General features: G+C 43.2%; 1 protein-coding gene and 1 long non-coding RNA gene across 3 annotated transcripts in view; one reads left to right on the forward strand and one right to left on the reverse strand.

The window, feature by feature from the left end:
* The window catches only part of Sema5c (Semaphorin 5c), a 94,648-nt gene that overhangs the window by 62,065 nt on the left and 8,322 nt on the right, over positions 1-24,261 (reverse strand). Inside the window, exon 1 of one of the 2 annotated variants that reach the window (XM_046633297.2) lies at positions 12,273-12,758. The exons of the other annotated variant lie outside the window; for it this stretch is intronic. The gene's annotated coding sequence lies outside the window, so the exon portion shown is untranslated. Of the gene's footprint in view, positions 1-12,272; positions 12,759-24,261 lie in introns of those variants that run through there. 2 annotated transcript variants of the gene reach the window in all.
* LOC124222400 (uncharacterized) lies at positions 16,872-18,760 on the forward strand. Its single transcript, XR_006884002.2, has 2 exons — positions 16,872-17,672; positions 18,156-18,760. It is a non-coding gene; the product is annotated as an uncharacterized lncRNA (long non-coding RNA).

The following is a 24,261-nucleotide window of genomic DNA, read 5'->3' on the forward strand; positions in this document are numbered from 1 at the left end:
ATGCCCGGTGTTTAACGGCTCGCAGCGGTGCCTGTATAAGTATTGTACAAACATGCAGAGGAACTCGATGGCTGTTTACACTGTGCGTAGCTTAGAACGTGGTGCAGATTGCAGGGTAAACGCGAGACGAGGAACTTCTGCTGCCGCTGCTTCTGCTGCTGTTGGGTGTGAGATATTAGTGGAAACTTGCGCTAGAGAATTACACGATGACAACCACCCGTCGTAGAATTGTTCCCACTCGAAAGCTTTTCCTCGTTCATCATTCGCGCCCACTTTTAACCCCAGGTGTCAAAAAACAACTTTGAAACGGAATTCGAACGAAAATATAACGCTGTTGAAAAGTAGATCACGATCCTCGATATTTCGTCGCACTCGAGTGAAAATTGACGGAAATGTAATTCGAGATAGTTAAAAATAGACAGTTGGACATTTTTCAACAATTATTTACAGCTATAAAATTGTCAATATCAAATAACCATCATTGGAATGACGATCGATAGTTCCCACGAAGTGGTTGGTTAAGATATACGAGAGTACATACCGAAGGATCGATTAATCAGGTTGTAAAAACAAAAAACTAAAATAAAAAATATACACGAGAAAGTAAAATAAGAAAAGTAAAATGCTGATAATTAATACGGCGCACCTACTGCAATACATTTAAGCACAAAGAAACTTACATTATTATATACCAAGTATACCGTGTACGCCCACCGAATTAAGGCCCCTTGAAATTTCATGCCCGGCGATAATTAGTTACGACTTAATGATCGTCGTCTAGTATTTCGCGAGTCACTTTACCTGTAATATACAGCTTCCTGCCGCGCTAGCTGCGCGAATGATTGACGGAGCGTAAAAAAATTTCAAAAAAATTTGAAAAAAAAAAAAAAATTGACAGAGCAGATGACCACTGCTGTTTACACGTACACCCATGAACCTGTAATCTCTAAGCGACCACGTAGCCTCCGCCACACCTATGTGTATGTAAACACGGCGTATGTACGATATTATGTAACGTGACGTACCTTCTTCGTCGTACTTTGTAAAACAAACGAGCGATCCCTTGCAACGCGGCTTACGCTCGTACGATTATGATATAATGAATAGTTTCCCGAAGGTGATAACAAACCGAGGCGACGTGCTGTCTGGCACATCGCCACCGCCTCTTTTTTTCACGAGGTCAAAAAACGCGTCGCAGATGTAATTAATACGATAACCCGAAGATAAGAGAAATCCCCCCCCCCCCAACACGTTGTACCTGTACAATCATTATGTACCTTGTGTTGCGGAGTATGAGATTTTTTTTTTTATTCATGATTTCATCAAGTGAGACAAACTACGACGATTCATTTTTTTAACGATATTTGCTTTGATACGTGTTACATCGACAAGGTTCAAAAATTGAAATTGCGAATTAAAGATATAATTTTTAACAATCTTCTCTACGGAATTCATGTTTGTTTTTTTTTTTTTTTTTTTATACACATAAAAATGTATAACATATGTATATGTATATATCTGGGTGACAGATGAAGAGGGTTAATAATATGCGCACCTAAAATATCAAATTACCGATTATCGACCCGAGTTTCGAAAACTAATTAAGCGACCAATTAATCCCTCAGAAATTTTAGCCACCAGCTACCATTGGAGTCCGTATACTATACGTCTATAATGAAGAAAGTTTGCGTGTATATATATATATGTGTGTATATATATATATACATATAAGCATAAATAGATGTAACTCGAGACGAGTAGATCAACGAAGTGTAAAGATGGTGTGGATACGAGTTTGCGCTGCGGTGACGGGCAGCCCCGGGGTACGAAAAAAAAGATGAGAGGAAAAAAATAAATAGAAAAAGAAAGATGGGAATAAAAAAAATAAAAGACCGTTAAAAACTCCCCTTCCGATAAAGGAAGACAAGGGTAAAAAAAGTCCTTCTTTTACCGTTTTCCGCAATTTCTTTTTACCCTGCCTTCACCCGTGCTCTTCATCGTCGGTTTTTTTTTTCTCTCGTTTCCGTACAATTATTATACGCGCATGTTGAAGAGGGCGTTAATTTCACCGAGGCGTTAATTACCTCCACCCACGCCCGCGAGGCGCTTCAACATCTGTTGCTCAACTTCTTCCGAATCATGCGCAGGTTTCAGGGGATATAACGAAGTGTATAAAACACACAGGATAGATAGATATGCGCGTAACGTACGTAACAAACAACCTAGGCAGCCTGATAATAAAAATGCGACCAAGGCAGGTACTCGAGAGTAAGTGTGAATTAAATTTTTTTTTATCTCAACGTTGACACGCGGTGGCGGATGCGTAAAGAGGCGATAAAATATAAGCGACACCTGTTGGCTCTGTCCACGAACCATTTTTCGGGATCCGAATTATCAGCAAAATGTTTTAAAAACTCAACGTTGCAAATAAAAAAGAAAAAGAAAAGAGAAAAAAAAAACCAGGTGCCTTGATACCGTAGTACGCTTACATTCGTGATCAGTGATTAGGTAACATTCTTGGGTTTACCGTGCGTATTTGAAGATTAGATTAGATTAGATTATACCGACAAATGGAAAAAATAGAAAAAAAAGAAACAGAGACCGATTTACAATCGTTCAAATCGATGAGGTAATAAGGTCGAATTTTTGCAAGGACGCGTGTTATTTTTTGTTCATCTTCTTCTTCTTATTCTCTCTCTCTCTCTCTCTCTCTCTCGTTCTCTACGCTTTATCACATTTTTTTTCATCCCTGACAGGCGATTCGTTCCGTCACTTTGTTATATAAAATTATTTCAAACAGAGAATGACGTGACGTATTGTCTTGATATAATACGCACAGTTATAATCAGTATTAATTGACAGATTACAACGCTGCACGATTTCCAACAATTATTATCGCAAGTATGCGTATAATAAATTCTCGAGAAATGTGACTCATTATTACACTTACAAAAGGCTAAATTTACTTACTCTGAAACCTCGTCGTTTGTATAACCAAATTGGCTGAAGTTATTTTTACTATATTTTTTGTTCACACGCAGCTGTTACTTAACACAATCGTAATTATTATACAATATCGACTCGGCGTAAAAAAGAAACTTGCAATCGCGCATTAATTTATACTTACGAACCTGCCCGTAGATTAAAAAAGCCCAAGAAGTGCAAAAAAAAAAAAAAAAAAAAACAAACAAAAAAGAAAAACACAACAATAACTTTGAAAGAAAAGGAAATAAAAAAAAACAAAGTAATGGAAAAAGAAGAGAGGATGAAAAAAAAACAGCAAACGCAGAGAGATTAACGAGAAAGAAAATGAATAAATAAAAAAAAAATAAAATAAAATAAAGAAACGAACTTCAACTCTCCTCCGGGGTTACAAAGGACGCATTGTGACCGTCCTGGCTGGAGTGCCAGACCGGACTCCTCGGCGTGAATATACGTAAAACGCGTTTCAGACGCACAACTTGCGCCTGAGTTAAAGATCGGGGGTTGTGTGAGTGAACGCGTCGCATGAAAGCCGGCCAGACACTTCTCCATATGGCATAGGCCAGGCTCTGTTCCCTTAAAAGTTAAACCCCACTTGAAGATTCGACTGTAAGGAAGTGAGAAAGGAAGGGACCCCCCTCTCGCCCCTTCGAACTCGTTAATAAATACAGCCAACGGCGTGAGCGCGGCGTCAGAAATCGGAAAGGACACCTAAAACCGAGTCTAAAAACGCCATGAGATTTCGGTTAGCCAGGTTTTATTACCCCCATGGAGTTTTTTAACGCTCCCCCAAAACTGGCCTTGTGCGTAAAACTTCCTCTCAATATCGGTAATTAACGTCTGCACGGTAACCCACTTCGATATAATCGTCCGAGGTAATAATTTACAACGATAGTTATTGCACGGGTATTCTGCAGCCTCGGCGAAGGTCGTTTCGTAAGTATAGAATACGAGAGCGAAGCTTTCTCGGTCTTCTCGTGGAGGAAAATTGAAATATTTGAGCACGAGTTTTTTTTTATTTCCACCCTCTTCGACGGGGTTGAAAATTTGGAAGAAATTTTAGAAATTGGAACGATCGCAACATCGAACAAATTTGAGTTGTAAAAAAAAAAGTGAAAAAAAAAAAAAAATATATATTTGAATATATCTAGAATCCTCAGCATTGGGATCGTTTTATAATTTAACGCCTAGCCGGTTCTTTTTTATGTTTACCTACGCTCAGAGATCCGTAATTCTAAATCTCGAATTATTCATTTCTGATTATACACATGTGGTACATTCCATGTATTTTTCGATTCAATTTTAAACCATTTAACTATCACAATTTTAGACATTCCAGTTTCATTTTTCATACTTATCTCCCAGCATTGAAGAGGAGCAAACGGAGTTCCGTAAGTTCTTCGCTATTTCTTCGCGTCGAGCTCGATTTGTCTTCGATCTCGTAAAACACGAGAAGGACCAGTTACCTACATTTGTTTCGCACTAAAACACCCCGGTTTTTACCGCAGGCGGATACACAGCCGGTCGGATGCCGGTGACCCGATAGCCGAGGAACGTGAAACAATTACAGGCAAACGTGTGCAAATTTCTTTTCCTTCCTTAAAAAAAAATATATATATTGTATATACACACATGTGGGATGATAAATGCGACTATAAGATGCACAAAATATGACAAAATCATTCGATTGATTGACGAATAATGAAAAGATATTTGCGGAACAACACCCAGTAAAAAGAAAACAGGAAAAAACAAGTAGGTTTCAGAGACAACAGATTTTCGCAAATTATCTATAAAACGTGTCTGAGCTTTGTTTCGTGATTAATTTTTTTCTACTTCATTTCAAACTACAATGCATCGTGCACACGTGGGAGAAAAATAGAGATAGATGCGTCGAACTTTGTATTGTGGGGTCAAGTCTGGTCAGAGGAAGATAACCATGTATGCGTATATAGATGTTGTATACGCATAGGTGGTGTGTGTATATATATATATCTTTGTATATGTATATAATAATAGACGAGTCGACGGCGGTGAATTGTATTTGATGTGACTAGAGAAGAGAAGTGAAGTTGGTCGAAGCATCGCAGCCTGCAGGGCGTCTCTCCTTGCCGCCTTTTCACGCACACACACGCACACAGACGCAATCGAATCTTAACGATAAGCTCGATTGGACGTGAGAAGCACGCGTATTACGTGGCTAATAATTCTCATCCTGCGAGTCTGACGTTAGTTGTAAATCACAGACGGTACGAGTACAATAAATAAAGCTGAGCAACGACGACGATGCTCATTGCACTTGATACGGGCTTCTCCTCGGATTCTTTAAGGCCCCTACTGAACTCGCGTGACTTTACAGAGTTCTACGGCCTGACCTACGCGCCTCGAATCATCTGTTGGGCGCTTCGTCGCAGAGATTCATCGTAATTCAGGACAATCATAGTTTAGAAGTTGTTGCCCGCACAGTCACGATCGAGTCTGTACGTATAGTTTTTAATCGGACGATGTTAACTAGACTCGTCGGCTCGTTATACGTGTGAAATACGAATATACGAAATGGAAACCTTTGGCATTATAAAATTGACCGTACACTCGAGGATGATTTATTTTTTTATTACTCTCATCGTTATTACACAATCCTGTAATAATTTAGGGACTCGCCAATACGGCGTTGCAACGACTGGACGCGATGCAATTATGCGGATGATTTATTTGTTCGGCGACAAAGTTGGGCGTATCGATTCAGTCTAATTCTATCTATACACTGAGGCTGCTGGATGGGGGAAGTCGCTGGTATAATTACGCGATGGAATGTGAAACGAACTAATGAATAAATGAATAATGCGAAACTACCCGGATAATGTACGACAGAGTTGTAAAAGTTGTAAAGCGAATGTACATATATATGTATACATGTATATAATATCTGTGTAGGTGGGTACAGAAGTATCAATTAGCGAAACGTTAAACGACTAACGAGTCCTCCTGTCCCGATGCTATTACCGCGTCAATGCGTGGCAATTAGACTTACAATCAGTGTTCAAGATATGTATACAGGTACCGGAAACCGACTTGCGACATTTTGTGCGTTCGAATTATCTTTGGATCTAGTACGAAATCTAAAAACCTAATGTATTCGTATGGTACTAAACGATTTTGGAGAATAAGATAAGAATAATGAGAGTGAAATGCATGTAGTAACTGCTTTGCTTACTAACCCCTAATTATAATACCTATTAACACAAAATGTGTGTGTCATTATTGCTTAGTTAGACAGATTCGAAAAGCAAAAAACACAATTTACCGTCCATTAGACCCCGATCCTCCGACTTTCGTATAATCTGCATTTTTAAAATTTAACGACTGTGATCTTGTCAGACAACTTTGGTTCAATTTGTAAAATGGAATTAGAAATTGGTTATTCCTCGATTTGTTTCTCATCGCTCTTCGTTACGATCTCGGATTTATACACGACTGCTTCAGGAATTTTCATCAAAAGTTTACAGAAACAAAAACATTGCTTGTACAAATTATCCAACGATGCAGTTACCGATAAGAATTACAGATCAAAGCTTAGAAGTGAAAAAATAATATACTACACGCGAAGAAAAAAGAAAAAATCGAGCCCCTAAATCCACGTCGAAACGTAATAAGCATGCAGGAGCAAACCGGAAGAGAAGAGGTCTGAAAAAGCGGTGGTAAACATCCCGAGATCGGAAGAATCGCGCTCGTTTCCGGTCGTGATACGATAACAACTCATCAACGATAGGGTAAATATAGCCGACGACGAGGTAGACGGGAATCGCTTGTATCTCGTACGTCACGAGAGCACCGCCCGCCGCCGCCTTGGGCTTGACCGAGGTGTACGGGGTGTACGATAAGTGGCAAGAAAGCACGCATGCGGCCGGCGGCCTAGGTACGAAAGATCTCGTGACGAAGCGAAGCTGCCTTGCCGGAGGCGAGAAAGTAGACGGAGGAGGTTGTAGATGTGGTGGAGGTTCGGAACCTCGTACCTATGCAGGTAGGTACGTACGTGACACGGATGCGCGTACTCGTTTACACGAGACAACGGCGACTGCTCCTGGATCCTAGTTCCTACTAGTTCCTACTAGTTCCTACTAGTTCCTAGCAGTTCCTAGTTCTACCGCTAGTCGGCGGCGTTACGCTTGGCGCTGACACGCGTGCGGAAACGGGGAGAAGAAGAGAGGCGGCCAGCGAGCGTGCGACACGCGTCTCGGGCGAATTTTACCTGCGAGAGAGAACCGAGAACCGAGGCCGTCGAGTCCGCGTTTCACCGGAGTGTGTGGGGCGCCTTTGCCAGAACTCCGTCCATATAGGGAGCGCCGAGTGTTCCCTCGGTTCCTTTTCCCTGCAGCGGAATTACTGCCTCCGTTTTACGACACCGGTCCCAGGACGCGGCTACGAGGCGTCGCGACGTCGCCGCCGGGATCCCGTTGAGACATTCAAACTTTTAATAACGCCGCGGCCTCGTTTACTTGGTTCGTTCGTTCGTTAGCGCGCGAAAACGTGGATTCATTCCGCGAGATAATTGAAGAAGAGAATTAAACAAAGGTGCAAATGCCATTTGAAAAGAGAAAATTACGCTTACAGTCTTTTTTAATTCTTTTTATCAATTTATTATCTGAGGGTACGACGATTTTGGAAAACGGTCGATCGACAGAGTCGAAACTCGAGGATAAATATGACCCGCTAAAAATGATAGAAAAAACAATTCCCTCATTTTTCCATGACTAAAATTCGAACTAATAATGAAGCCAATTCGAGTATCTGATAAATAAAGCTCAGGATCAAACAGGTTTTCTCTAACACGTTTACGATCTGTTTAATAATGGCCATGGAACCAAATACGTGGAAAACAAGTTATTCTTACAATTTTATTTTCGTGCGAAAAGCTCTTTTTTTATTCGTTTCATTTATCCGGCGCAAAATTACACGACGGATAAAAAATTTCCGTGACCAGTGGCCAACGTGGGACAGAATCGAACGTTTGAAAGAGAGAGGATACCGGTTTGAAAAGATCTCTAGCAATAACATGATTAACTCCAAATCTAAACAAATTCTAATAACGCGAGGTTGAGATGTCAATAATTTGAGATAAGGATTTACATTGAGATCGTTCAAATTGATTAAACTTTGGGATTTTTAATTCGATTCTACTGCTCTTGGCTTATTTTATTCACCAGAGAGATCTCCACTGATCACCCGATAAAATGTCACAAATTAATTACACTGTAGAACATACATTGTTCATCTAGAATTACGTTCGCGTGTTTTAATTATGCAACATTATATAACGTAAGATATCTTGAATGTTTTTCAGAAATTTCTTGGAGATCTGGCCAGCGAGTAATATGATCTCAAGCACTAGATAAAAAACACCAGAATTTAAGATTTTAATCATTATAATTATGAAACCTTTCCTTAGATTGTTGACATCTCTAGCTTGTGTGATTAGAATTTGCTTACATCCATTTCAATAACACAACACGAATGTCGTACCGTAATTGGCGCAAGCAAATACCATTACTCCACATTTCCTTAAACCATTTCTTTTTCTTCTCTCAACCTTTTGTTCAGACTGTGAGCCCCATTAATTATCAAATCACAGTTATATAAATTTCTCACAATTTTTTTTTTTTCACATCAGATACGAGAGTAAGATTTACGATCACGAGTCTGCAATCAATCCGGGAGTTTTTTTTAACAATCTTACTCAATAAAAAAGATCCAGACATCATGTTGTCTAGTTTAAGCGAGGTGAAGAAGACTCAAAAACAAAAATAAAGGCGAAAAAAATGTAATAAATAAACAAATAAAGAACGAGAAATATAATAGCACGGGTAGACTGCAAAGCCAGATTTCTTCAAGTCTTCATTAAACACGGCAATCAGTGAATATAGTATAACACCAATTAGCATTGGGGAGATCTTTGACCGTTGCGTCCGCGTCTAGTGAAATCCCGTATTATACGATAAAAAAAAAAAAAAAAAAAATCTCATTCCGCATACGGCGGTACATACAGCTCTCACCTTCGATCCTTGCGCTTATTGACATACAATTACAAGCACCAAGCCCCGCCCAAAACCTAACGTTCCAAGTGAAAAATAAAGTGAACTTGCAGGAGTATGCAATACACGCTACGTGTTATTACACACATATACATACATAATTTGTGGCGACAATTTTTAATTGCGTAATCATTTGCAGTGAGCGATGCTGCCGTACGAATAGAGTAAATATTGGCCGAAGGTTTTGTTTGAGTAAGATCGATGCAGTGATAGAACATAGGTGTATATAACTATACAAGAATCGTCGGGTATAAAGTAACGTTGAATGGTCAAAATAATTTCACGACAAATTTCACAAAGTTATTTCGTGTTTTTCGCGCACGTATCGGAAGTTAGAAATTGGATCGAAATAAGTCGTGACACCGGGTATAAGCTGTGTTAATTCGCATCGCGTAGACGGTGTGCAACGCGCGTATATTTTTTACACCCAACTCGTTGCCGCCACATCCGATCTTACGGATCCAAACGCCCGAAGCAAACGCGAGTTGTTTGCTGATGATTCCCTCAAAAGGTCAAACGCGGGAGGTATAAGATAGATCATTGTCAGTGCATGGTAGCAAAAAACGCTGCACGCTAGGCGGATCGGTGAGTGTATACGGATACTATAACCATATCTGAAGTGTAAAGCCGCGCGGCGTTGTTCATAATCCACACGGTACGAGTATTAAATCCTCATACGACTAGAAAGCCGCTGATGCATGATCAATTCATCTATTATAGATCAACGCGCAACCAGCTGCTATATATTCATCCAGTATTTCATTTCATCTCTATACATTTGTAGCGAAGTAAAAAAAAAAAAGAATAGGCGGGTATATCGAAACGCCATTTTTTGTTTACAAGGTGAAACGCAGCTAAACGTACACGGAATATCGATAGATGAACTCACGTTGCTGTTCGACGCTCACGATTCCAACTACGCACCAAATTTGCGAATTATATGTACACGTGTGTGTTCGTGTATGTATATATATATATATATATAAATAAATATATGTGTAAACAATAATATCCACGTCAACTATATTTTTTAGTGTATATATAGCAGATTTTATTCTGCGCACGGCGGTTTTCACTGATTCTACGTTAAATTCTGCACTTCGCGAAGTATATTTTACCAAAAAACCCTGACATGTCCCTCTTTTCCTGCATATTTAAGTAAAATCTGCGCTTTTATTCCCTCCGTGAGTTATTCGTGGTTAGGTGAGATATCAGGACCTGCAGCCATGAATCTTTTTAGATGATATAAGAGCGCGGTAAGCTGACCAAAAGTAAATCCGGAAGGGCGGTGCGTTCTTGGGGAGATTACAAAAAAAGAAAAAAAAAAAGGGCAGACAGGTAGTTTCGGAGCAGGAGCGATAAGCAGTAGCACGTTTCTCCGTTTCAAAATTTTCTGACTTGTCCTTTTTTTTATTCTTTTTTTTTCTTTTGAACTTGTACCGGACGAGACCACACGCGCGGCACGAAAACGGTGACCAAATACTTGAATAAATAAATCCGATAAAAACGTGACGCGGAATCGCGTAACAATGTTTAAGAAGTGAAAATTCGTACGTGCTATGGAATAATATTTGAGATTGGGAAGAGAGGATGACGTTCCACGCGTATCGTCGCAGGTACGCCACCCCCGTTGAGAATTTCCATCAATTTCCTCTCCGCGGGTATTTTTCCCTTAAATTTCCAAATTTCAACATCCAAGGGATATTCACGCAGGCGTACGCGCCCTATGTTTTCAAAAAACTCTACGATCCGGCCCACGGTCGGTGTACTTGACAATGCTGCCAGTTCCAGGGGTCCCAAGGGATTTGGGCCAGCCACTCCCACCGGCGTAAATAAGGGGGAAGAAGAAGAAGAAGAAGAAGAAGAAGAAGAAGAAGAAGAAGAAAAAGAAGAAGAAGAAGAAGAAGAAGAAGAAGAAGAAGAAGAAGAAGAAGAAGAAGAAAGAGACGCAGCATGGGGGTGAAAATGTAGAAAGATTAGAGAATAGAAGGGTGTCGATATCGAGTTTTAAGAAACGCGCAAATATATTCTCTTACACAACTTTGAAAACAATAAATTCGAAATATGGAAAAGTGAAAATGTAAAAGGGTCAAAGTATGGATAAACAAAGTACGGAATCGTTAGAATTGCGACTTGGTTGTTTATACCATATCTTTCCGACATTTGTGAAATGGATTTTGGCGTTCTTGAAAATTCGATACCGTGACCCATCTATATTTTGATCTTTCTAGGTTTTTACTCTCACCCAGAAAAAATTGAAACAAGTCCAAATAAGTGGAATTACAGGCAAATGGCAACATTTCTTCTTATTCTTCGTCTGTGTAAAATTTTCGTACGATCGTTAGTGTTTCAGAATCGCGACCCCTCGAACCGTAAAAAGAGGGTGAAAAAGCAAAACACTGTCGCGTTGTACAGATTCGGTGCCTAAGAAAACAAAGCTTGAACAAACACGAGTCCCGGTTTGAATTTATTTGTCAAACGAGAGACGACGCGAAAGAAGAAAAGAAATAAACAAGAAAAAAAGAAATTAGAAAAAAAAAAACAAACAACGAAACCCAAATACAGAGTGACGAGAGAAAAAAAAGTTGAACAAAAACGAGGCCTCAGGAAATCTGATCCCTAGATCGGCATCGGATGTTTTTAAAACAAGAGGCAATAAATGATCCGTTTCAATTCTTCTGACGCGCGCGCGTAACGCGTGGTTATACTTTGACGTTTTTGTAGATAAAAAGAGAAAGAGAGCCTGCCTCTCTTTCGTTTGATAATAATAAATTATTCATGCAAGACGGAATGAAACGAGTTTAAGATAAGGGGGGAGTGGGAGGGAGGGTAGATAGGAAGAAAGAAATGAATGGCAGATATATACCTGCGTTAAATTTGAATTTCATTTACGACGATGTCGCTGTGTGTAGAAACGGATAGAGAAAGAGAAAGAGAAAGAGAGAGAGAGTGAGAGAGAAGAAACGGGGGTCGCTCAGCATCGTCTGATCGCGGGAAACGAGACGCGTTTCGACTCGAAAACGAAGCGAACCTTTTCTAGCATTAGTTTCTTATCTATACGCTTCTTCCGCTTCAATTCCCGTAGGATTTACGTATCTGACATCGGTTTCCCTTCTCGGAATACATATTTCCATATCGCTCATCGTCTCTTAATTAACAGAGTTTCTCTTGTTCATCATCGTTGGGTGGTTAAAAACTTACCCTGCACGGCGAACGTCGGCCTCGATCAGCGGCGTTTAATCGATGAGAGATTCGAGGGCGATTCCTGGGAGGGCGACATGCTTCGTGCAACTTTTTGGTAACGCACACTCCACACTAGCGAACGAATATCCCGATTCCGTTTAAACTCACTCCGCGTTTACAGACAACAAGAAAAGAAAAGTTGCTCAATTAATCCGCATCGTATCCTCTGGGCGGAATTCCACCCCGAAAAGCTTTAAGGCGGCACTCCGATTAACTCGATCAGTCCAAGCGACGCAATTCAAGTTGTCATCACACGTATACGCGTGTATTTTTTTCTTATCTTTGTCATCCGACCGTGTACCGAGTTGTTATTACCGTACGCCCTTGATAATTAGGATTATTCCTCGTAAGAACGAGGCGCGACTCGTTTGTTTACGTCTTTATCGACGAGTCGAGCTGCGCTCCGCCTCGGATCGTGTTGCGCTAAGCACTGAGAGAAACACTTGCCCGCTTTGCTTTGAAAGTCTCGCATCTCTCGTACTACGGTTTCCCCTCACACCACTATCGATGCAAGTTTCGACTACCGCCGCCAGAGCAGCGCCAGCTGGCGGTCGACTCGAAGCTTATACGTAAGCCCTTTTTTCACTCTGCCTTACGAAAGGTAGGAACACCGAGCATTTGCACGGATTCTTGTTGAAGAGGAGTATTTGACGAAAGCTGTGCCTTTTTGTTTTTTACTTTTTTCACAATTTTTCTTCGGTCGGAAAACATTCGCCCTGGCACGTACGCATATTTTCCAAAGTAACGAATTGTTTTTGTTTTTAAAATAAACTTACGCCTACAGCCTTTCTTAACATCTTCTTCAATTATCACCAAAACGATTCTATATCACTTTCCGCGATTCATTGATCCTGGAATACGAACCATTTCGTTTCTCTCCAATTATTATGAAACTTTCCTTCACTAATTTTTTAGATTTCTAAGCTTTTCTCGATCAGAGCAGTAAAATTTTCGTTCACGCGCTTTAGGTTTCAGTTGTGGACAAGAAAAAATTCTCTCTGCAATCGATGTTCTATAAGTTGGTATGATTCCGAATTTTGAACAGAAAAATATATTTACCTGGTATTCGAATCAATACGAAGAAATTTTAATTGTAATTTGATAAAGGATACATATTTAGCACAATTAATTCGGTCACTAGCTGGTTAATCCATCGAAACAGTGTCGCGAACTACGAAAGAATAGTCACTTATTGAGAACATATAATATCGTAAAACCCCGAGGCGGATGTTTTGAGAAACAAAAGATCGGACGATAAGCTTTATATAATATGCATCGGTAAAATTATATCTCGTAGGTATTAATTGTTAATCCTGGCGCTCCAGATAATACATCTCGGCGTCGTATCGGAGCTCGTTCAAGCCAAGGTTTGATTTGATAGGTATATGAGCGAGTTGTTCACAACAGTAAGAACGGAATTCGAGAGATTGAATTTCTTAAGCGTTACAGATGGAGCCCGAGTTACTTACTCATCGCTGTATTATCCAATCATCAAAGATAACCGTAACAAAGACGGAGTAAGAAGAAGGCTCGCGTAAAACGCTGTTACCATAATGCCCGCGTTATTATTAAAGCCAGCAACGAGTGCGTTAAATCGGCTCGATTCAAAGCGGATGAATCGGGATGAACGATCACCGGCTCATTATCGCCTTCAAATTTATAAGGAGTATCGAGTTGATTAGACGTCGAATATAGCGGGGAAAAAAACGATCCTTAAATCTAGATTATATCCCGATTCATCGTATATAAGACGAACGAAATTCAATTCAGCCGACAGATTCAGAGCTGTTGTAATATGCCATTTGCATAAATAATGCGGGATAACTTCGCCTCGGCGTTAATTTAATCCAACAAAATGTTGGTGCATTGCGGCTGGCGGAATAGCACCGCAAAGATTATTAAGCCGCGAAATAGAAGGAGAAAATTCACGGATTTCTCTCGAGCCGTTGATGGGAAAACTCAGTTCTGCGACAGCACTGGCGGTAGCAGAGATTTCAAACGAAGTGTAATATATTACAATAACTTACGGCACGCTGCAGCAGGAGCAGTAAAAAGCTTCCGGATAGAAGGACCGTTGTGGCAAAGCCGTAGAACCGGAGGCTCGTAAAATGCATGGCCATTGATCATTGACCAAAGGTATGACAAAGCAGGGACAAAAATCGACCGCGGTGCTTTCACCGTATACATATACGACAAGTTTCTTTGATTCTCGGTTACGCCGGGAAAGCTGTTGGTCTTGAACTGTCCGACGTTCCCCAAAGTTCGTTCCAAGGTAAAACGCATCGCTTGTCGCATCGCAACAAGTTAATTATACTATACGCTAGGTCGTTAAAACTTGATTCGCATAGAATTATAGTTTTAATCGTGAATGGAACCGACGATACGGCTTTTCCCCGGGATTCAAAACCCACATCAATACCCTTGAATCGTAGTTTTAATCAATCCACCGGCAATTTTTGTGTTTTTTTTCATAATTAGGTGAAGTAATCGGCTCTCCGAAAGTCGATTGGAACCCAGAAAATGACGTTAGTTTCAAAAACGCCTAGTGCACGTTACCGGAAAAGGTCGTGCTTGAGGATGATAACTCTCAGCCTGATGGGCGATAACTCTTTCGTTGAAACGAAAATTTCTTCGAAAGCGTTCCTCGTTAGAAGTTCCTTCCGGTTGGTAAATGCACGGCTATATAATAGGACCGTCTCCTAATTGAGAAACTTTATGTACCTACCCCGCGGCCTGCACGGCGCGTCTACTTGAAATTAATTTCTGACGAGCATATATTGAGGTGAACTTGAGCCGAGGGTGGCGGTACCGGAAGCGGGGAGTAGGGTAACGGGAAGCCGGGTTTTTTTTCGTGCGATGCCGTTTTTAAATTCTCGCAAGCCCCGCGTATCCGCCGGTTCCACGGCGTGGGCCGCGCACCGATGCATATCCAATTCTAAATGGGCAGGTCCTGCTCGGCTACCTGGTTTAGAAGAGGCCCAAGGAGGCCCAAGGTCGCAGGAAACCCTTCCAACTCCAATTTCCAAGCCCCCTAACCCTCCGGCACCTCCGTCGTATAATCCGAAACCTGTTCTGGGCAGGAGGGTCAACAACAACATCGAGCATCGCGGGGGCCCCGAACCCAGTCGCCTTCTCGATGGGCGCGCATCGGACCTTTCGTGTAAACGAAACTAGTTACAGTATTTTACACCCGGTTTACGGCTCTATTCCCTTTATTTTCAAACCCACGAGAACGGACCTGGGGCCCACGGCTATCGGCATCAACTACACGACACGCCGAGAGGCTAACGATAAGCGTACGAGAGTGGTCCAACCGATTTCGGGGTCCTTGATCCGCCAACTTGAGGCACTTTTTTATTACCTCTGAAAAACCGCGTGCTCGATAAACCGACAGTCGTTTAACCGAGACACGAAATTGTGGATCATAATTTCGATGCAACTCTTGACCGAGGTGCCATTTCTATTTTCTAGTGTGCCGATTGACTCTTACGACGAAACCATTAGGCGTCAGACTTTCTTCGCGAGAATCTTGCGCGGTGAACCGAAAGCGAGCTTTCTCGCATCGAGACAGTCAAGAGCCTCGCTAATGTCGGATTGAACTTCGACGGCACTCTGCGGCAGGTAGCTGGGATTGTTGCGGTTTGCGAGTAAGATCGACCTTCGAGCGTTGCGTCGATGGGGATTGGGGGGCTTCAAGGTTGGCCTGTCGTGAGTAGAAATTAAAATTCGAGGAACCGTACGCGAGGAACGGACACCGCTCGCACACGAGCAGAGAACCATTGTGCACAGGGACGTGTATGTCGTTCCATGATAGATGGGGGCGTAGATAAAGGTGGTTAGTAGCTGTACGCGTCGTCTGCCCAGAGCTTGGACTCCCAGACCATGTCTCGTGGCTCTGATCCGGTCCAGCGACTCGGGTTGAGTGGAGTTCGCCGGAGAGGAGACAAATAAAACGTAAGAAACAACGTCGTCCGATGGCCTAGGCCAATCAAGAGAAACTATACAGACCTCGGCGTCGAACTCTCGTAGCTACCGTCACTCAACTTTGAGCACTCTGTTCGCTTTGTCCCGTCGAAAGGATTCTGGAATTTTCGGCCGTTGTTCTTTACGACGTGCATACCGTGAGGTACATGTGATAAACGTGACTGCTCGGCTTCGATTTGACACTTTCAATCACATCGGTGGCTGATATCGAGTTCCATTAGACACTTTGGAACGTTAACGAGTAGCGTCATTCAATTTTTACCGACGTGAAAGCCGACCGGTACTCGTCAACATACGTTCCAATATGACACCGAATTTCAGGGTCGATTCGAGTCTGAATTTAAACACTTATCATTCAAGATAACATGACGCCAGAAAAGCACCCAAAGACTTTTCGAGCGACCCCGCGACCTTTTATCTTATTGATTCTTTCTTCAACTTGATCGTTCGAAGCTTTAAGTCTGGGTCGAGACCGTTTCGTAGAGAAGATTGATGTTGGAAGATTGAACACCATTATTGAGCCAAGTCTGATCTATTCAACTAGCGTAGACTAATGTAATACACCCGGTGATTAAAAGGACTGAATAACGTTATCGGTAAAAATGGAAAAATAATAAAAAATGACGAAACAAACCGCCATGCGAGGTGTTTCTTGATTTCCCACGCTCGAATCTGCCCTGTTGTACAAGAAGCAGAGGGCTCTAGTGAAAATGCAACTCCCACTTATGCTGAACGTAACTTGACACCGCGGTACACAATGAACGAGCAGCAGGTGCCCCGAGAATTTTTCTTCGTCGTTCGTCGTCATAGTCAGTGACGTTTGAGAAAAGATCCTCGATATAAATAATACTCCGAGTATTAATTCAGAGGAATGATATGAAAAACCGCTTTCGAAGTTTACCAAAACACTCCTGGCCGATGGTTCGGGTTCCTCTTTATTTGTCGAGCGAATATTTGCGTAGAGGTATAATAAAGACCCGGCTGACCCACGTTCAGCAACGATACAGCGCGACTTGTGGGTGTTACGTGAATGTGAGTGATGTTTACGTGTAACAAGTTAACACACAAACGCGTCGGACATCAAAAGCTATCTCTTAGCTCTATTCATCGCAGTGCTGCGCAGACCTCTGTGACTCGACCTCAGAGCAAATAATAATGATACACTTTGTGAAGCGATTGCCCAGTTTGGCTCAAATCAACATTCGTCGATCGTGCTTGAGCAGCAGTTAAACGTCAACGTTGTTGGAATTGGGGAATCGAATCGTCGTTAATCAAATTCATCAAGTGAAATCGGAATCGTACACTCTTGAAACGCAACGCCGAGATGAAGACACCGTGGATTGTTTTCACGATCTGCGTCGTTTTAATCTGCACGTGAGTAATCCATCTCCTAAACGTCCTCCATTCCGTATTATAGTCTGTTTACGCTTGTATCCGCCCGGGTGAGAACAACCTTCTACTTCCACCCGACCATTCAATTACGATATCTGAACTTCTTCTACGCCAGTCATAGGCGATATCGGTTAATGAATTACTAAAGTCGAACGAAGTTCCACGCGGCACCTCGAGTGAAAAATGGTCAGCGACAACGCGGTTCACGGTATCTTTTCTCGCCTACATTAGAGGTGGTATATCGTCTCCCGATGCTGCTGTGCTCTGTAACAATATGACCGATGATAAATATATCCGGCGATTAGACGAGTTCGCTTCGAGGCTACGTGCAAATTTTCACAGTTTATACCGCGTAGCGGTTTTTGCGATGAACCGGAGCGAGCGTTATCTCTTCACCGCAGAGCTCGTTAATGTCCCACGTAGTACAAACGTGTATTGTATCATACAACGAAACGAAATTTACAGCGTCAGAGATACTCGGGGTCAGATGTTTGGCGGAAACTGGATGGAAGATCTCTTCGCTGGGCTGAATCGCATCGCCAAGGATTTAGAGGTACCGAGGGCGCGGCAGGACCTCGCAAAAACGGAAAGGCAGCACATCGGAACCATCGGTAGGAAGGGCAGCGAGGGTTCAACCGACATCGAGGACATCCTTCACCGCGCGAAAAAGGTTCGGCACCCTTTTCGCCGAACGGTGAACGAGTTTCGGTATATCCGCAACCCGGCAGACTCTATTTTAAAACCTATCTCGCGGCTGCAACGGAATTGAAAGACGAGGCACCGTTTGGACGGCCTTTCGGCCGCACGGTAACAAGTGCGGAAACTTACGATCGTGAGAATCGGATACGAACTGAAAAAAGGCTGCCTATCCGCATTCTTTGTTTCAAAAATTCTTAAATTTTTGTTCGTGGATTAATGCAATAATTGGGCGAGTAGAGTCTGTGATTTCAATTTTCTTCACAAACGGGATAGACATTTTAGTCTGATAATACGCTAAAAATAATAGGCTAGAAATACATGGTTGTTTAAAATTCTGTAATTTGAATACGATAATAAAGTAGTATGTGTAATTCTCCTTCTGTACTGACAATATGAAAACCTCTTGTATCAAACTAAATCATATTCACTATTTCAATGAAATCGAAAATACTATCTGTATTAACCAGACCGTGAAACGGTTCATCGGTTTTTACATTTTCATCACGTATGAATTTGCCTTTTAATTTTTTCAATGCTTGTTTTCCATTAAAAATCGATGAAAAGGAATGAAAAATAAAGAAATATCACCAAGAATTTGTGAATTCATTGACGCCGGTTTACAGGGAGTCAAACATATCACCTTCAGTCCGGAGCATCAGGGCCCCGCTGTCTGCACGTCGAAGATAAACCTCCCCGTCCCAAAAACCGTCTACCTGTCCAAGACTCACAGTTTTTTTCGTTACCATCATCGTGCACTCGACCCTCCCACTCACGTCAATTTTATACTGTATCCCTATCCGCTCTCGCGTGTATTTTCGTTTGGCGTACGCCCGACCCTTCTTCGAACCTTAGCTTACCTACACCGAGGAGCACCAGTGAAGAATGTGAAACACTCCGACCACAGCTAGAATTTAGTGTGTATCTAGCCGCAAGGCAAGACCCACGATTCGGGGTAGTTGAATTTTTTAGGCCAGTCTTGCGGCAAATTTCTCAGTCAAATGTTTGCGGAATAAATAACAAAACGGCGCAGCGGCCAGTCGACTGATCGGAACGGTGGAGCCGGTTTTGACTGAGGGAACAGCATCGAGCTGTCTATCGGTTTGCAGGTAGCATCGAAGAGATTAACCGATAAACATGGAGGCAAACGAAGAGATGATCTTCGACTAGGGTGGCCCGTTTTAGATAAAGGAATATCGTCTATGACTCGTTTGCGCCGCATCCACCTTTTTCACCAGGCAACGGTGAACAAAACATCAAAACATTACGGAGTCGCGTAGATTGATCGAAAAAAACCCGAGGTCCTCACCGGACGAATGAAACACAAACTGCTTCGAGCTTCTGTTTTCGCGTCGGTTCTTTTATTCCATTAATTACAAGCCCGTCTGTATACGCCGTGCGAGCATCACTCACGGGCCTTTTATTAATCGAATACTCCGGCTGTATGAAAGACTTAACGAGTTTCACTAATTCATTCAAGTAAATTTGACACTCCGACAGCGCGCGCTGTAAATCGAACGTTGCAGGTACTCGTTCGGCAGTGCTTTTCGCGAGTCTACCGGGTGTGCCGAAGAGTCATCGAATCGTTCGTTTGTTCCTATCGACACGACTTTGGCAAAAAAAAAAAAAGAAAAAATTTAATCACCGAAAATTTCGCCTTCCCTCGGGGCATGGCTGATTTAGGAGTAAGACGAGTAGTAACCGACGAGTGCCAGGTGTCCAGGTGGTGCGCACATTCCTCTCGTCAAGTTAAAACTAGGAGGGAATTATACTCCCGTAGTTTCGTATGCGCATAAGAAAGTCGGTGTATGCATAAAACGTGGCTAGCCTGCATTACATAGAAGAAAAAGAGGCGAGCGAGTAGGATGTAGGCCAAGAGTTGATAGTCACGAAGATCCAGTCACCGTTCTCCTGCATGGTCGAAAATCAACACAAAGTGGCGCATAATTACAATACGGAATAGGTATGATAAAAGAGAATAAGACCGAGAAAAAAGGTAGTAAAATTCTTCATCTCGTCGAGCAAACGTCTTCGCCTATTCGTGCATGCTACAGGGAAATACGAGAAGGGTGAAACACGGGGTGCTCACGAAATTGGAGCCGTGTCGCGCTGCGCGCGTGCGCGTCGTTTAGTGTGCTCCATGTGCGCAGCACTCGGCGTCCCTTCTCCCCCTCCTTACGAATGGGGGCCCATTGTCTATGCTGGGCCACCCGTCGCGTCCGTGGGTGTGAGAAGAGGCCCCGCAGCAGCGGAGCGCCCGAGTCCCATCGAGCCTAGAAACGAACGGAGAGGGAAGGGCATTAGAATACAATGAGAATGAGGGCCCAAATTTCGAACTCGTCCTCCGAAAGCGGAGCGTAATCTGTTTCGAGAATCGCGGAGGAGCCGCGGAGCGGTTATCTTCACCTCTCGGTTAACCGCGACCGCGGCGCAAGCAACCGAGCACTGCTCTTACTATCAAGGAAGATAAATCTCACCGGCGCAGCGTCGACGAGATAATAAAACAAACAAATTACCCTTCGCCCTCCCCCCTTACGCCGCAACATCCACCTCCCACCACCGAGCTCTCAATAGCCCTACACGTCGTAAACAAATGGGACCCGGCACTCCGACGAGCTCTGCGGCATGCCGCTGCTGAGGCCGAGTCCGAGGCTCCGGCCTTTTCGCAGATTTACGCACCCTTCGCGGATGGGATGAGGCCCTGTTTTCTTTGCCTTGCTTCGTTCGACTCCTGTACATTCTCTTTTTATTGCCGAGGTCCTCGTCCCGCGGTATCGGCACCTGGTTTGCTCGCATTTCGTGGTGCCTGCACAATTGGAAATCATTTGTTCAAGTATCGGAGACGTTCTTTACTCAGACTGACTTATTTTAAAGTTGATCGTGCAGATCTTACTTTCGCGATGAACTGTCTGGAATCATGGCCTTTGAACAGTTTTTTCCGGAAGAAATTCAAATCCAAAATTTCAGAGTTCACTCATTGGACGTGTATGGTGGATATACCAGTTACTTCGTGGCTTGTAAAAAAATCAGACATACTGATAAAATTGTACTAGTTTTGGAAGACAAATCGCTCCATGTATCCCTAACCACATGTAAAGTAAATTCAACAATTACTTCCATCTCTGCACATTGTAAACCGGATGGTAAGTATTTATTCCAATTTTTAGTGGAACTGTTTTCCTTTCCGTCATTCTTTCTCCCAGTTCTCCTTCCCTTAATCCTGTAACCTTCTATCCACCCTTCGAAAGGATGGAGAGGAGCTGGCATCCTTTTAGCGAAGAGGGTTGTAAATACATGCATCGAAACGACGGTCTCATGGTAGCGCGGTGAGTCGCAGCCGATTATATCTAAGGCTTGCTAAAGGGTTCTTAGCAGCGAATGGGGCAAAGGAAGCCGGGATGAGAATTCACAGTCCTGTGATAGCAGCGCCCTGCGTGGGGAGAGACCGGAGAGGAGAGAAGAGCGGCGGAGAAATATACGAGCGTTGAAATAAGAATACCGTCGCGGGGGAAGATCCACGGCCATGGGGAACCTCTCGAGACCAGAGAAGACGAGAGGAACGAAGAAAGCTCAGGTTCAGCCAAGCTGCGATGAAAGAGACAAGGAGGGAAGTCGCAGGGTCCATTGTGCCCCCGCGGCGGTGGCGAATCCTCGTGTTCGACCTTAGGTAGCCTGTGTTCTTCAGATACGAGCTGCGGTCCTTCCCGACCCTCGATCAGCAGCGATGAGACCGCACCAGAGGCACCAAAGCCCCTGCATGCAGAATTCGAAGAACTAGCTTGTCGAGGTTGTTTAAAAAAGAGAAGAAACGTCGTAGCCGATGAAAAAAAGGGTTAAAAAAACTGATCGCTTATTTATGCGGCGCAGAAGTTTCAGTGGATACGTTTTCGGAATGGGGAGCAAGCGCGTGGTTTGCAGGATCCGACACACGAGTTTTACCACTTGACCATGAAAAAGCCGTGCTTCGATCATCTACGAGCGCTTGGCAAGCAAGTGATCGCAGCATTGATTGGCCAACCATTTATGACCTCTGCGAGAAGTCCAAGATGGGCCTGGACTGTTCGGAGAATGACATTCGAACATGGGCCGAAGCGAAAAACTTTCCCCCTGATCAGTTCTGAATGTGAAAAGAAAGCCTGAAGAAAAAATCTAAAGAAGTAGAAGAAGAGGAAGGCGAAGAAGCGAGAGCGTCGGTGGGAGGCATACTTATCACCGTGGTGAGGTTTATTTGTGAGTCGTAGCATCTAGCGCGCCTTTAGAGGAGGTCTTATACCTACCTCGCATCGCGTTGATGTTATTCGAGAGAGAGAGAGAGAGAGAGAGAGAGAGAGAGAGAGAGGTATCCAGGCTCCGTGCGGGATTTCACGTTGATGCAGATAAGCCGGAGCTTTGTATGTCGAACTTATCGTTTATCAACTGTCTGGTTTTGATAACAGGTGTGCGTTTCAGACTCCGAGAAATACGCCCAAGTTAGGGGAAATGTGAAAATTAAAACATCGAGTGATAACCGGCGTGGATACCATACGAATATAGGTTTACCCGGCTTGTAGCCATTAGTCCTGAAAAAATATTAGGTACTCCTTTGCCCGATGATAGGGGAAGCCGAAATGTGGAAACACTAGCTTTTTCGAACTGTCTTGACCAGCATCGTTCCAGTACGGTTTTCCGCTTGTGTGGTCAAACTATCGTCTGTACAATCTACATGATTTATTCCCTTTACAAAAGATTACTGCACACGGTGCTTGTGAGTTCCGTTTCTTTCGACGATCGAATCAAGTTTTTCCTTCCACCTCCGGCTCTTCACCTCACCGATTCAATCGAAAGGTCTTCATTAGCATCCAAGAAGCAGTTCCAAGTTCGACTCGCTTCTCTGCGAAGGTGGAAGGGAACGTGGGCAGACGGAAGACGAACCGGAGGTACTAAAACAGGGTCGTGTTTCGTTCGCGGAGCGAAATCAAATCGCTTAAGTATGCATTACGCACTATAAATGTATGTATTCAGCCGTCGGTTCTCCGCGGAGCGTCGTTCAGTGGAAACGACTTCATCTCGTCCATGGAGGAGCCGGCTAATTGTGTCGCTCGGCGAAGAATCGGGGGTCGGCTTTAACACTGATTACGAACACGGCTCGGCCTTTCGCTGCCTGTTCACGTCCGCGTCTCCTTTTTCTCCCCCGACTTCGTCACTCGCGCTCGCTTTTCGCTTAATTTCCACTTTGTATGCATCAATTATCGGCAGATTATCAGCCCGCGGAGTAACGCCGATGATTCAAGGTTCTCGGGGTCGTTGTTTTGCGCGCAAAGATCTGCGTGCAGATTTATGGTGCGCCGGTACATTTGCCGTGCACGTTTGCCGGCAGCTAAGGGAAGTCTTAAACTCTGTCTAGCCCATTCCTCAGATTTGACAAATTCCTACTAATTTTCACCCCGTTAATTAATTCAGGTGCTTTATGCGCACGTACGTGCATAGATAAGTATAGGTAAACGAAATCGCTGAATTCGATCGTGCGTAAACTTGGGTTAATTTACGTAGCAATTATCGGTCGAGCTGCTGCCCGGATATATGAGAGGCAAGAATAATAAACTCGACGAGGGGCTGGCGGAGCGATGTAATTAAACAAAATAAATTACGGTCCCAGTTTTCGGTCTCATTATTTATTTTATTTCGCCTTCGCCTGTGTCTGACGGTTTCACAATTGTCGCGTCGCGGGTCCTTGGACGTGAGTAATATATTACACGAGTTCACCGCGGCTTCTTCGCCGTTCATCAATACGATAATTTTCCCATTCAAGAACCGCAAATTGATTCGATTCGAATCAATGCCCGGCAAGCCGGACGGCGATAAAGTTTCACGGGTATGGAAGTAGGAAGTCATTATC

The sequence above is a fragment of the Neodiprion pinetum genome, chromosome 6 (genome assembly GCF_021155775.2).
Source record: "Neodiprion pinetum isolate iyNeoPine1 chromosome 6, iyNeoPine1.2, whole genome shotgun sequence".
Lineage (NCBI taxonomy): Eukaryota > Metazoa > Arthropoda > Insecta > Hymenoptera > Diprionidae > Neodiprion > Neodiprion pinetum.